The sequence below is a fragment of the Protopterus annectens genome, chromosome 2.part1, assembly GCF_019279795.1.
Source record: "Protopterus annectens isolate FY-2018-M chromosome 2.part1, PAN1.0, whole genome shotgun sequence".
Taxonomy (NCBI): domain Eukaryota; kingdom Metazoa; phylum Chordata; order Ceratodontiformes; family Protopteridae; genus Protopterus; species Protopterus annectens.
The window spans coordinates 1,312,256,046-1,312,268,472 of record NC_056729.1 but is presented as its reverse complement, the minus strand read 5'-3'; positions in this window follow the sequence as shown (position 1 = coordinate 1,312,268,472).

The following is a 12,427-nucleotide window of genomic DNA, read 5'->3' as shown; positions in this document are numbered from 1 at the left end:
GCACTCCTCAGTATGGAGACCGTTGATATCTGTGCAGTAACTGAAACCTGGTTCAAGGCTCCAGAGAGCAACCCAGCACTACTGGGCTACAACTCGTACCACATGTTTCAGCCACAGAACATGGACCGATACACAAAAGGAGGGGGTGTATCCATATTCATCAAGGATACCTACACCTCCAGGTTAGTGGCACAGCATGATACCACTGAGATCCCCCATGTGCAACTAACATCAGGAAAATCTGCAATGCATATTGTGGCCTGCTACAGATCACCCTCCAAGACCCAGTACCACCACTCCACCTTTATGGAGACACTGGAAAACATGAAGGTCCTACCAAACACCCTGATATTGGGCGATTTCAATTACCCTACCATTAACTGGGAAAACTTCTCAAGTACAAACTCCCAGGTGCAGCGCTTCCTGAAATTCATCAACTCAAATGCCCTGGATCAGCTGGTCCCTACCAGAGGTGAAAACCTATTGCACCTGGTCATCACAAACATGGGTGACAGGTGTTCCACACCGGAGGTCAACCCAGCACTGGTTAGATCACTCTGGATGTCTGCACCCCACCACCACCCCAACTAAGAAAACCACAGTAAAAAAGTTTTCTAAATCAAACTTCACCTAACTTAAGACAGAGGCGATAAGTTTCACAGCCCCCACGCTAAAGGATAACGCTGCACAAGATGCAGAAACCTTTACAAATGCACTCTATGAGCACCTAGAAGGATGCATGGATCGTGCCATCCCTAGCAAAACCAAGACTCACTCCTCTAAGAGAAGGAAACAAGTCTGATAGACCCCTGCCATAAACAGGCTATGCAATAGAAGGAGGAAACTAGTTCAGAAAAAAAGCACATCCCAAAAAGGAAAGACATCCCTGATCAGTATCAGTAAAAAACTAAGGTTCCTCATAAAATCATCCAAGGCTAACTTTGAAAGAAAAATAGCCAAGGATTCAAAAGATAATCACAAAGCCTTCAAACCTATGTTAAGAATCTAAGTGGCAACTCACAGATATGCACTGAACTAGTGCAAAATACCACAAAATATACTGAGCCTACTGATACTGCCAACATCCTGGCAGATAGATTCAGTGCAAACTTCACCTTCCCTCTCACCCCCAAAAGGGCCCACAACAATACCAGAAAAGTGTAGTGTCCTGAAAATCACACACAGGTGAAAATAACCCTTTCAGAAGCCAAAACTGCAGCATCAATGGGGCCAGATGGTGCCCCAGGCTGCGTCTTGCATGAACTACAGAACGAACTAACCCCCCACCTAAACACACTGTTCAACCTCAGCCTCTCCACAGGCTACGTGCCCATAGAATGGCACACAGCAATGTTTATTCCACCCACAAAGGAGGGGGCACAACTGACCATGGTAACTATTGCCCCATAAGCCTGACTAGCCTAGTCTGCAAGGCTATGGAGCGCATCATCACAGAACTCATTAACAAAGACATTGGGAACCTCCAAACACTTGACCCAACTCAGTTCAGCTTAGTTAAGGGCAGATCATGCCTACAAAACCTGGTTAACTTCTTCAAGACAGCCACCAAGGCCATAGATGAGGGAAAGGTTGTTCACATAGCCTACCTTGACCTCACCAAGGCTTTAAACACTATTCCCCACTCGGGTATTACAGAAAGACTCACCAGCCTGAACATAAACCCCTATGTCACGAGATGGGTTGCCATCTGGCTTACAGGCAGAACTCCCATGGTAAGAATAGCAGGCTCCAGGTCCGACTCAAAACCAGTCACAAGTGGTGTCCCGCAAAGCTCGGTCCTTGGACCCCTACTGTTCAGCATATACTTCTCAGAAGTACAGGCAAACACAGGAGGACTATGGCTAACCAAGTTTGCCAATAACAGCAAACTGGGAGCCATAATTGACTCTCCGGCTGACATGGACATCCTCCAAAAGGGCCTTACTGAGATGGACACTGGTGTCAAAGTCATGGCATCAAGCTAAATGCCAAAAAATGCATAGTCATCCCATTTGGGAAAAACAAAACACCCACAAATTACCACATAGGTGGCAGCCCCCCTTAATACAGAAGAGGTAATAAGAGATCTGGGAAGCCAGGTAGATAGTCATTTCTCCTTTGACAATCATATTGCTAAAGTAGTTAGAAAATCCTTCTATGTGGCCCATCTAATTACTAAAGGGTTCACTTCTAGAAATAAAGAGGTTATAGTGCCTCTCTACTCATCACTCATCAGACCCATCATAGAGTACAATGCCCCATTTGGGATGGACCTCACAAGACACTTCCAACAGCTGGAGAGAACAGAAAAGTACCTTACCAAGAGGATTACTGGCCTCAAACATATGCCCTATGCAGCCAGACTGAAAAAATTCCGGCTATACTCAGTGGCATATCGCTTACTCAGAGGTGATCTCTGCCTGACTTACATAGCCATTTCCAACGCAGAATTGACGGACATGCTCCACCTAAAAAAATCCAAGTCACTGCAAGTCATGCTTTCTAGTGAGCTAAACATTGCCACAACAATAATTAGAACGTGCTAGAGGGATAAATTCCTGTCACAGAGACTCCCCATGCTTTGGAACAAAATTCCAAACTACATTAGGCAGAGCCCTTCACTAACACTCTTCAAGAGAAACCTTGGCAAGTGGATGGGTAACAGAAAATACACCCCTGGGATCACTTTATTGGCTCTGCTTGACAGGGGATCAGTTAATTAATCAATGGGGCGGCAAAAGCCAATACACTCTGGCTAGGCTTATAAATGCACTCAGGTAGATAGCCTAGTACCTACCTATGAACCTATATATATATATATATATATATATATATATATATATATATATATAAAAACAAACCAAAAAAACAAATATGGAAGGAGCTGTTGCCACTCAATCGTGGATGTAAAATAGCCTCAATAGTCCCAACAGCTGATGCTGGCAGAAACAGTAAAATATTCTAATGCAAAACAGGTGTAGAATGGATCCTCTGGTAGGCCCGTATCAGATGATGTATCAAAAAGACTCTAGCATCAAGAACAAGTTTATTATGAGCGCTTTCGCGGTGAACCACACCGCTTCTTCAGATATTTTAAAAGATAATAAAATCAAAACACTTTATATAGCATTGCAGATTCAAATACAGCCAATAAAACATTTCTTAAAAAACATGTGGTACTTAGACCAGAGCCATCGCCCCTCCCCATTAGGCTCAAATTAACAAGCAATTGCAAAAGCAATAATCCTCTAATTAAAACTCTTGTAGTTAAAAGGCTCATGGAAACTTGACAATGGAACTAGTTCAAGCATTCAAATCTTAGTGGCCTAAGACTGTGAAAACTGCATCTCTATCAACAAGTTACTTACAAACGCAAAATATAGTTCGAATTGGATGAGAAAAAATGACAAAAAGGATGCATAACACATTTCACCTCACTTTCTGTCCCAAGCACTGGAGTTCAAAACATAACGAAGTCTCCCAAAGTCAGACATTAATCCCAAGTGTCACATATACATAAAAATGCAGTCAGTCATGTTCGAAAACAAGAATATAACTCAATACTACCTTAATAAGCTCAACGCAAAAAACATCTGAGGCTCCCTTTCATGCATGGCGTGCCAGAAAATAAAAAATAGAAACTCGCTGTTATTAATCCCATAAGTCACAGGCAAACCACTGTGTATGGAGGAAGCATAGAATTGTATTAAAAACAGGGACATGGTCCCTTGCTGCCCTGGTCAACTCCGTTTAGAAAATGCTAAAATCAAAACAATCAAAGCTCCGGTCACCGCTACATGCGGTGAACTCTACGGGAACACCATGCTGCCTATGCATCCATGCGTAAATCACGTCGCAGACGCTATATATACATGCGTCAAAGCGGCGTATTGGACATAACCACAAAATAGCTTGCAAAATGCATACACAAGTATGTACAATATACTAAAGCAATGCACCCTCATGGTAAGATGTAAAAAGATGCATGAAGCATGTAGGCGCACAAAACATATCAAAGTCCATTGATCAGCAAAGTGCATGCAGACGTTCAATACCAGGGCAGCAGGACAAATGCCTGCGCCCAATCAATGTGGACAGCCATAATAGCAGAAAGGACGTAAAATAGTAAACACATCTCTTGACAACTCACATTAGAGATGTACCAAACTTGCATGTATAGCAATTAACATTGCTTCATAATCTGGGCAACAATCATTGCTTACAATGAACGGTGAAACATATCCAGCGCTATTGGCTAAGTGGCAGCAGATTAATCTGAGGGCTAGTAAAGAATACATACAACTACTCATTGATTTTTTTCATCCCATTGAAAATGATCTGAGGAGTAAAATATTGGATTCACAGAACAAACTAATTGAGAACTATGGGGCGGATGACACAGACATATATATGCATGAACTCATGGACCGCATCTTGAGGTATGAAAAGAACCTTCTGAATAACAAGCGCAAGAAACTAGCACGTGACTCTTTTGATTTTGCAAACAACCATGTGTTTGTATGGCCAAGAAGTACATACACCACCGATCGAACAGCTGAGAATTCAACCAACAACAGAGTGAGATACAACAACCAACCTCAAGGACAACAGAGCTATAGGGGCAATTCTGTCAATCGCAATTCTAGGGATAATCACTATACATCTATGATGTCCCAGAATAGGACACAAGTAGAGACTGTGTCAACAGGCAGGCTGTCTTCTGAGGTCATACCACCAGAGAATGTAGAGCCTATTTTGGATAGCGTTCCACCTGGCAATATAACTTCACCTCGAGAAGTGGGCTCGGTTTACACTACACCGAATTAAGCTATGGTTGCTTTACCTGCTACCAAGACCAAACAGGATTTGGCTCCTGCATCCACCTTATCGGGAGCAGTGAGAAGAAAGACACAGCTAGACATGTAGCAGATGACGGATTTTCCGTTACCCATACGAGCGGGGAGGAAACGTTCGTTGGAGTTAGATACCATTCGGGTGACCAAGAAGAAAGACCCCCCTCATTTACAACAACAGACCACGTTACAGACACTTTGGCAACCCATTCGTTAGTCCACAATATCTCTAGTTATTCTCTGTCTTCTTCAGAGAAAAACCTACTTGAGAAAGGCCTCTCTTTTATACCTACCAGAAGCATGGATATCAGTCAAGCACTGCTTTCTGTGAGATTGTTTACACGCAGAATTGCCCTGAAACTTATATATAATGCAGATGGTAATATTGAAACATCTTCTACACATCGTATTTTTAAGAAAAGAAGCCTTTATACTCCACATCTACAGGCCAACTTGGAAGTGTTTGTTAAGGCAGTGGAAGCTCAGGTTTACACTGAGTTCAATAATTTTATGAGTAGGACGCCTAGTAATTTAACATCAGATGAATATGATGCAATTATCAGTTTGAGGGACAACAACGATATTACAATACGCGCAGCGGACAAGGGAGGCCCTGTAGTGGTCCTAGATAGTGAATACTATATTTCCAAAATGAACCAACTACTCAATGTCGAGTCATATGAAATAATACAATTTCAAGAGATCTATGCCATGCAAACACGTATAATGAATGCTCTCAAGGAATGCAAAGATATGCGTCTGATAGATGACAATCTCTATCAATATTTTTTGGTTGAATGTCCCCTTATTCCGACCATCAGTGGACTTCCCAAAATTCACAAGAATTTGATAACCCCAGACTTCAGACCCATTGTCTCTGGTTCAGGCTGGATAACGGAGCCTATTTCAATATATCTGGACAAAGAATTGAAGGAGTTTTTAGTAAGCTATGAGTGTGTTTTACGTGACACTGAGCAGTTCCTGAGAAGCCTATATGTGGCAACAAATGGTTTGGCCCTAACAGATACCACGTTTTTTGTCACCATGGATGTGGTTTCAATGTTCACGTGTATACCCAATCAACAAGGAATTGAGTTTTTGCACTCCTTTCTCATGAGCAGGAACTGCACGACCACAAAAGCGGATTTTCTATGCTTTTTGGTAGAACTTGTGTTAGAGAATAATGTCTTTTTGTTCAACAACAACTGCTACAGACAGACGAATGGCGTGGTGATGGGCACAAGCTGTGCCAACAGCTACGCCAATCTGGTCATGGCTGAATTTGAAACCAGATACATCATTGGAGATCCACACATCAAGTATTACAAAAGGTTTGTAGATGACCTCTTTTTTATTTGGGAGGGGCCAATTGAACTGTTGAATGATTTTCATAACACACTCAATAATTCCAGCTCCTTCATTAAATTTACAATGAATTATTCACTTCGAAATATCGACTACCTAGATGTGAACGTGTCCAGATCTAATGGATCTATATTGACCTCTGTACACAGAAAGGCATGTTACCAACCTTCATATTTACACAGAACAAGCATGCATAGTCCCCACATCTTTGGTAATATAATTAAAGGACAGGCCATGAGGCTATCAAGATTGTCAAGTAAGGAACAAGATTTCGTAACAGAATTAGAGCAACTAAAGCATGGTTTAGCCACACGGGGCTACAATGAGAGAGAAGTCCATTTGGTGTATGACAGCATGGGATCCCAACGTGCAGACCGAGCACAACCATATTTCTCAGATGCTGCACATGTAAGTAGAAGGAAGAATGATAGAGTCAACGTTGAATCGGTTGTGATACCGTATAGTGCCAACACTAATATCCTTCAACGAGCCATTAGGAACAATTGGAATATCCTCATGGCTGACGAGAAAACTAAAGGGATCGTGGGTCCTTGTCCCAGATTTGTGTTCAGTAACATGCCAAACTTGAAACGGACTCTCTGTCAAGCGTTGGGGACTGATTCTTGTCCAATTCCAGCTAGGACAGGGCTAGAGAGAACCAACAAATGTGGTAGGTGTCCACAGTGTCAGTATATCGACACCTCACACTTCTTTAAACATCCGGACAGTGGCAGACTCTGGGATATCAGAGTAGACACAGATTGCAACAGTAGGAACATCGTATATGTGGCGCACTGTGTAAAATGTTTTTGTTACTATGTGGGTAAATCGAATCGTTCCCTACGTGAACGAATTAGAGACCACTATTATTGCGTGAACAGAAACGATGATAGCAGCGCCTTAGCTAAGCACATTTTGGCCACAGATCCTTCACATGAGTTTTGGTTCCAGGTGTTACATCAGGAACATATAACCCCTAGGATGGGTGACATCATCAACAAAACAGAAGAAGCGGAACTACGCTGGATCTTGAGACTGGGAGCACACAAAGGGAGGGGCATGAATGAGATGGTATCTCTTAAACCTCATTTGAAAGGGTTAAGGTTACGTTGACTTCAGACCCAGGTCATCTCTATTCCACCATTGTTTCCTTCTTTTTTGGATGTTGGTTCCCTCTTTGTTCATTCATTATATATTTCTTAGATTCATTTTTTAGACTCTGTTCACATTTTCATCCAGTGCTTATTTTTCACATCCTTAGTTTATTTTTTGTTTCCATTCAACATTTTTCATTAATATTTTTATCATTATTTTACTATCTTTTACCAGATTTTGGAGGCCATTAATTGTGACCTCACCTTGTTGCATCCATTTAGTTACATATAAGTTTTATCCTAGCCAGCAGTTACATTCTAGAACTTGTGCATGTCTCCGGTGTTCTGAAAACATCAGACGAACCGTTCATTGTAAGCAATGATTGTTGACCAGATTATGAAGCAATGTTAATTGCTATACATGCAAGTTTGGTACATCTCTAATGTGAGTTGTCAAGAGACGTGTTTACTATTTTACGTCCTTTCTGCTATTATGGCTGTCCACATTGATTGGGCGCAGGCATTTGTCCTGCTGCCCTGGTATTGAACGTCTGCATGCACTTTGCTGATCAATGGACTTTGATATGTTTTGTGCGCCTACATGCTTCATGCATCTTTTTACATCTTACCATGAGGGTGCATTGCTTTAGTATATTGTACATACTTGTGTATGCATTTTGCAAGCTATTTTGTGGTTATGTCCAATACGCTTTGACGCATGTATATATAGCGTCTGCGGCTGATTTACGCATGGATGCATAGGCAGCATGGTGTTCCCGTAGAGTTCACCGCATGTAGCGGTGACCGGAGCTTTGATTGTTTTGATTTTAGCATTTTCTAAACGGAGTTGACCAGGGCAGCAAGGGACTATGTTCCTGTTTTTAATACAATTCTATGCTTCCTCCATACACAGTGGTTTGCCTGTGACTTATGGGATTAATAACAGCGAGTTTCTATTTTTTATTTTCTGGCACGCCATGCATGAAAGGGAGCCTCAGATGTTTTTTGCGTTGAGCTTATTAAGGTAGTATTGAGTTATATTCTTGTTTTCGAACATGACTGACTGCATTTTTATGTATATGTGATACTTGGGATTAATGTCTGACTTTGTGAGACTTTGTTATGTTTTGAACTCCAGTGCTTGGGACAGAAAGTGAGGTGAAATGTGTTATGCATCCTTTTTGTCATTTTTTCTCATCCAATTCGAACTATATTTTGCATTTGTAAGTAACTTGTTGATAGAGATGCAGTTTTCACAGTCTCAGGCCACTAAGATTTGAATGCTTGAACTAGTTCCATTGTCAAGTTTCCATGAGCCTTTTAACTACAAGAGTTTTAATTAGAGGATTATTGCTTTTGCAATTGCTTGTTAATTTGAGCCTAATGGGGAGGGGCGATGGCTCTGGTCTAAGTACCACATGTTTTTTAAGAAATGTTTTATTGGCTGTATTTGAATCTGCAATGCTATATAAAGTGTTTTGATTTTATTATCTTTTAAAATATCTGAAGAAGCGGTGTGGTTCACCGCAAAAGCGCTCATAATAAACTTGTTCTTGATGCTAGAGTCTTTTTGATACATCATCTGATACGGGCCTACCAGAGGATCCATTCTACACCTGTTTTGCATTAGAATATTTTACTGTTTCTGCCAGCATCAGCTGTTGGGACTATTGAGGCTATTTTACATCCACGATTGAGTGGCAACAGCTCCTTCCATATTTGGTTTTTTGGTTTGTTTTTATACTCATTTACGGTCTTTGGGTGTTTTTTGATATATATATATATATATATATGTGTGTGTGTGTATCTATATCTGCATATATGTGTCTGTGTATAAATGTAAAATGTGGATGTTGATAGCTTCCACATTTTACATTTATTATGGGAGCCAGACTGTACTGCATGATATGTTACCAATACCAGCCTGACATCATAAAGGTGGAATGTATTACTGTTAACATCCTGTACCCATGTCACGTCAGGACCTGGTTATGGGATCTGCAACACTTGGTAGAGTCTTGCAGGGTGGACGTGTTTGTCTATGGGGGGGGGGTATACCTATTCGTATAAGACGTATATTGTTTGGGGCCTTTCAACCCCATTAATGGTGCATGTGGACATTTATGATTTAGTTAATCTCCTACACATGTATGTCCATATATATACCTGTATGGATATATATACCCGCTTACACATACACACACACACACACACACATATATATATATATATATATATATATATATATATATATATATATATATATATATATATATAAAACTATCCCCGGGATTCATGAAGCTTGCGCCAAGCGCAGGCATAGCGTAGGTAGTATAACGCCAAATATGGCCGCCGAACAATTCAGGTATGATCCAATTCCACGTGCACTACCGACGTACGCCAGATCTGCGCAGCCCTCGGCCTAGGTATGCTAATCACCTCATGCACAGTGCCGCACCATGCAAATGAAGGTATATAGCGATTCATGAAGTGGTGCAGGCATAGCGTAAGCCCACAGAAATGTAAACCAAAAAACATGGTTTACATTTTTCCAAACAGAACATCGGAGCTATGAAAGCAGACCAGACTCATGTATTACAAAGTTAACATATGCCAATGGCTAAATATACAGCCAATGGTATAAGAAAAGATGCACAACACCTAAAAAACAACATTTAATGTCATGTCCACAGTAACACAAAGTACAACCACAGGGCATGTGTGCGCAAACGGGAAGACAAAGAAAATATATACAAATGTCATAAAATCGCAATGTAAAACAAATCATGATTTCACCATAATACTCAATGGTATGCATGGTACACCACAACCAAGCTGCAAGAGTTGCTAAGGGTCTGTTGCAGTGTTTGGCGCGGTAACTAGGAATTAGTAGTCAATGCCATGCAAATGAGGCAGGTAATAGTGAATTGCAAACGTCCGGCCGGACTAAGGATGTACCATACAGCACAGCACTACAACACCAAGGAGTGGTTTAGAGGTATATATGACATCAGCAGTGGGGTGTGCCACCATAGCTGTAAGCACATTGGAGCAATGCAAATCCGGCCTAGCCATTGCTAAGCAAAGCCACAGGACAGGGGTGGGGAGGTAGGTATAGCATCATTTAGCTGAGAGCACAGATGGTGCCCGAAAGCGCATGTGTACGGGGATGAAAACGTGCCCGAAACCCAGTAAGTGGACGCACGTGCCGTGCACCATAGCTTAAACAGGAAGGTCAGGGGAAGAAAATAAGGAAATGCCGCAGTAGGGTAATTGGAGTACAACTGAGCAATTAACACCTATTAACTCACAGCGGACAATCAACGGCAGCTGACAAGTCTGCTCGCAGAAACCTGCAAAACAGGATAGGGGAGGTGTCGGATTGCAAAGAGAAGAGAACTGTCATAGCAGAGCAAAGCAAACCTGCAGTAGACCGGCCATAGAACACATTACGCAAGATAAGCCAGGTTTAGGAAAGTACAAATGAAAGCAGGCTGCTGGATGCATGCCAGAAAATGGGAGGTGAAATGTTAAGAAATGTAAAGGGAAGGGCAAGAGGTAATCACGGCACCCAAATGTAATTCAACACCAAAGGCACCACAATAGTAGTTCCTATCGTAAAACACATAAGATACCCTGTAGCTACGATCATACATACACACCCTATGACATCATCAGTGTTCACAACACAATAGTATAAAGTGTGAAAGCACCTCACACACATCTGTGTATTCCCAAACACTGCACCATAGGTGTAAACATACGGGGAACTTTTACAATGTACATGTTGGGAGCTGCCATAGCTGTGATTCATCACCATGTGTTAGTGACTGAAGGTGTTGCGGAGGATGATGCCAACAACCACTGCAGGCCACGGAGGAGAAGAGTGTTTAGACCAAAGGTAACCTACCAGGGGCTACATGATCTGGAGATAGTAGAGCGTTACAGAGTGGACAGGGACATCTTACAGCAAATAGTTGAGCTGTGCCGGCCATGCCTGAGATCCAGAAACAACAGAGGGGAACCCATCCCAGTGGACATGAAGGTATTTGTAAGCTTGCAAATACTTGCCACAGGTACCTTTCAAAGGCCAACTGGAGATATAATGGGGATCTCACAGGCATCAGCATCCAGGGTACTACACCAGTTCCTGGACGCCATGTTACCACATGCCAATGACCATATATACTTCCCCCGAACTCAGGAAGAGTTGGCCAGCAATATGCATCTCTTCCACCATGTGGCACACTACCCAGAGGTACTGGGTGCGATAGACTGCACGCACATACATATCAAGTCACCTCTCAGTGAGCATGGTAGGTGCTGCATAAACCGCAAGGGATACCACTCCATCAACTGCCAGGTTGTGCGCAATGCCCAGGGCATTATAGTGGGTGTGTGTGCTGGCAGCCCTGGAAGCTACCATGACTCCCACATCTGGCATGCCTCACAGCTGTATCAGGTATTTGTCAGGAGGGACATCCCACATGGCCACCTTGTGGGGGATGCTGGCTATGCACTGGAGCCATGGATGATGACTCCCATCAGAAATGCACACACACCCATGCAAGAACGCCATAATGAGGCACACGCACAAACCAGAATCATCATAGAGTGTGTGTTTGGGTTGCTGAAATCACAGTTCTGTTGCTTGGACATATCTGGTGGAGCCTTGCAGTACTCTCCAGGCACGTGTGCCCACATCTTCATAGTATGTGCCATGCTACATAATATGATCCTGTAGAAACAGCTGCAGCAGGGACATAATGGTGAAGGCCATCCGCAATTGCCAAGGCCATCACAGGCAGAGAGGGATTCAGACCATGAGCACCCTGTGCCAGCCCCAGTAGGCAGATGGAGGTGTTCCCAATATGTCTACGCCTTGTCAAAGAGGGAACGTATAGCACATACTCTGACAGTGTAGGCCCCTATGGACTGACACACCTCTCCACCTGCACACACAGTAAAATTGATGGCACACACACACGACCACCTGTAAATTGTAATGTATAGGTGGCTTACTGTGTGAATCCTACATAGGCAGCCCTCAACCATTGCACACACAACAGCTATTGGAACAAGGAATGTCAACACCTGAACAGTACACACACCTAT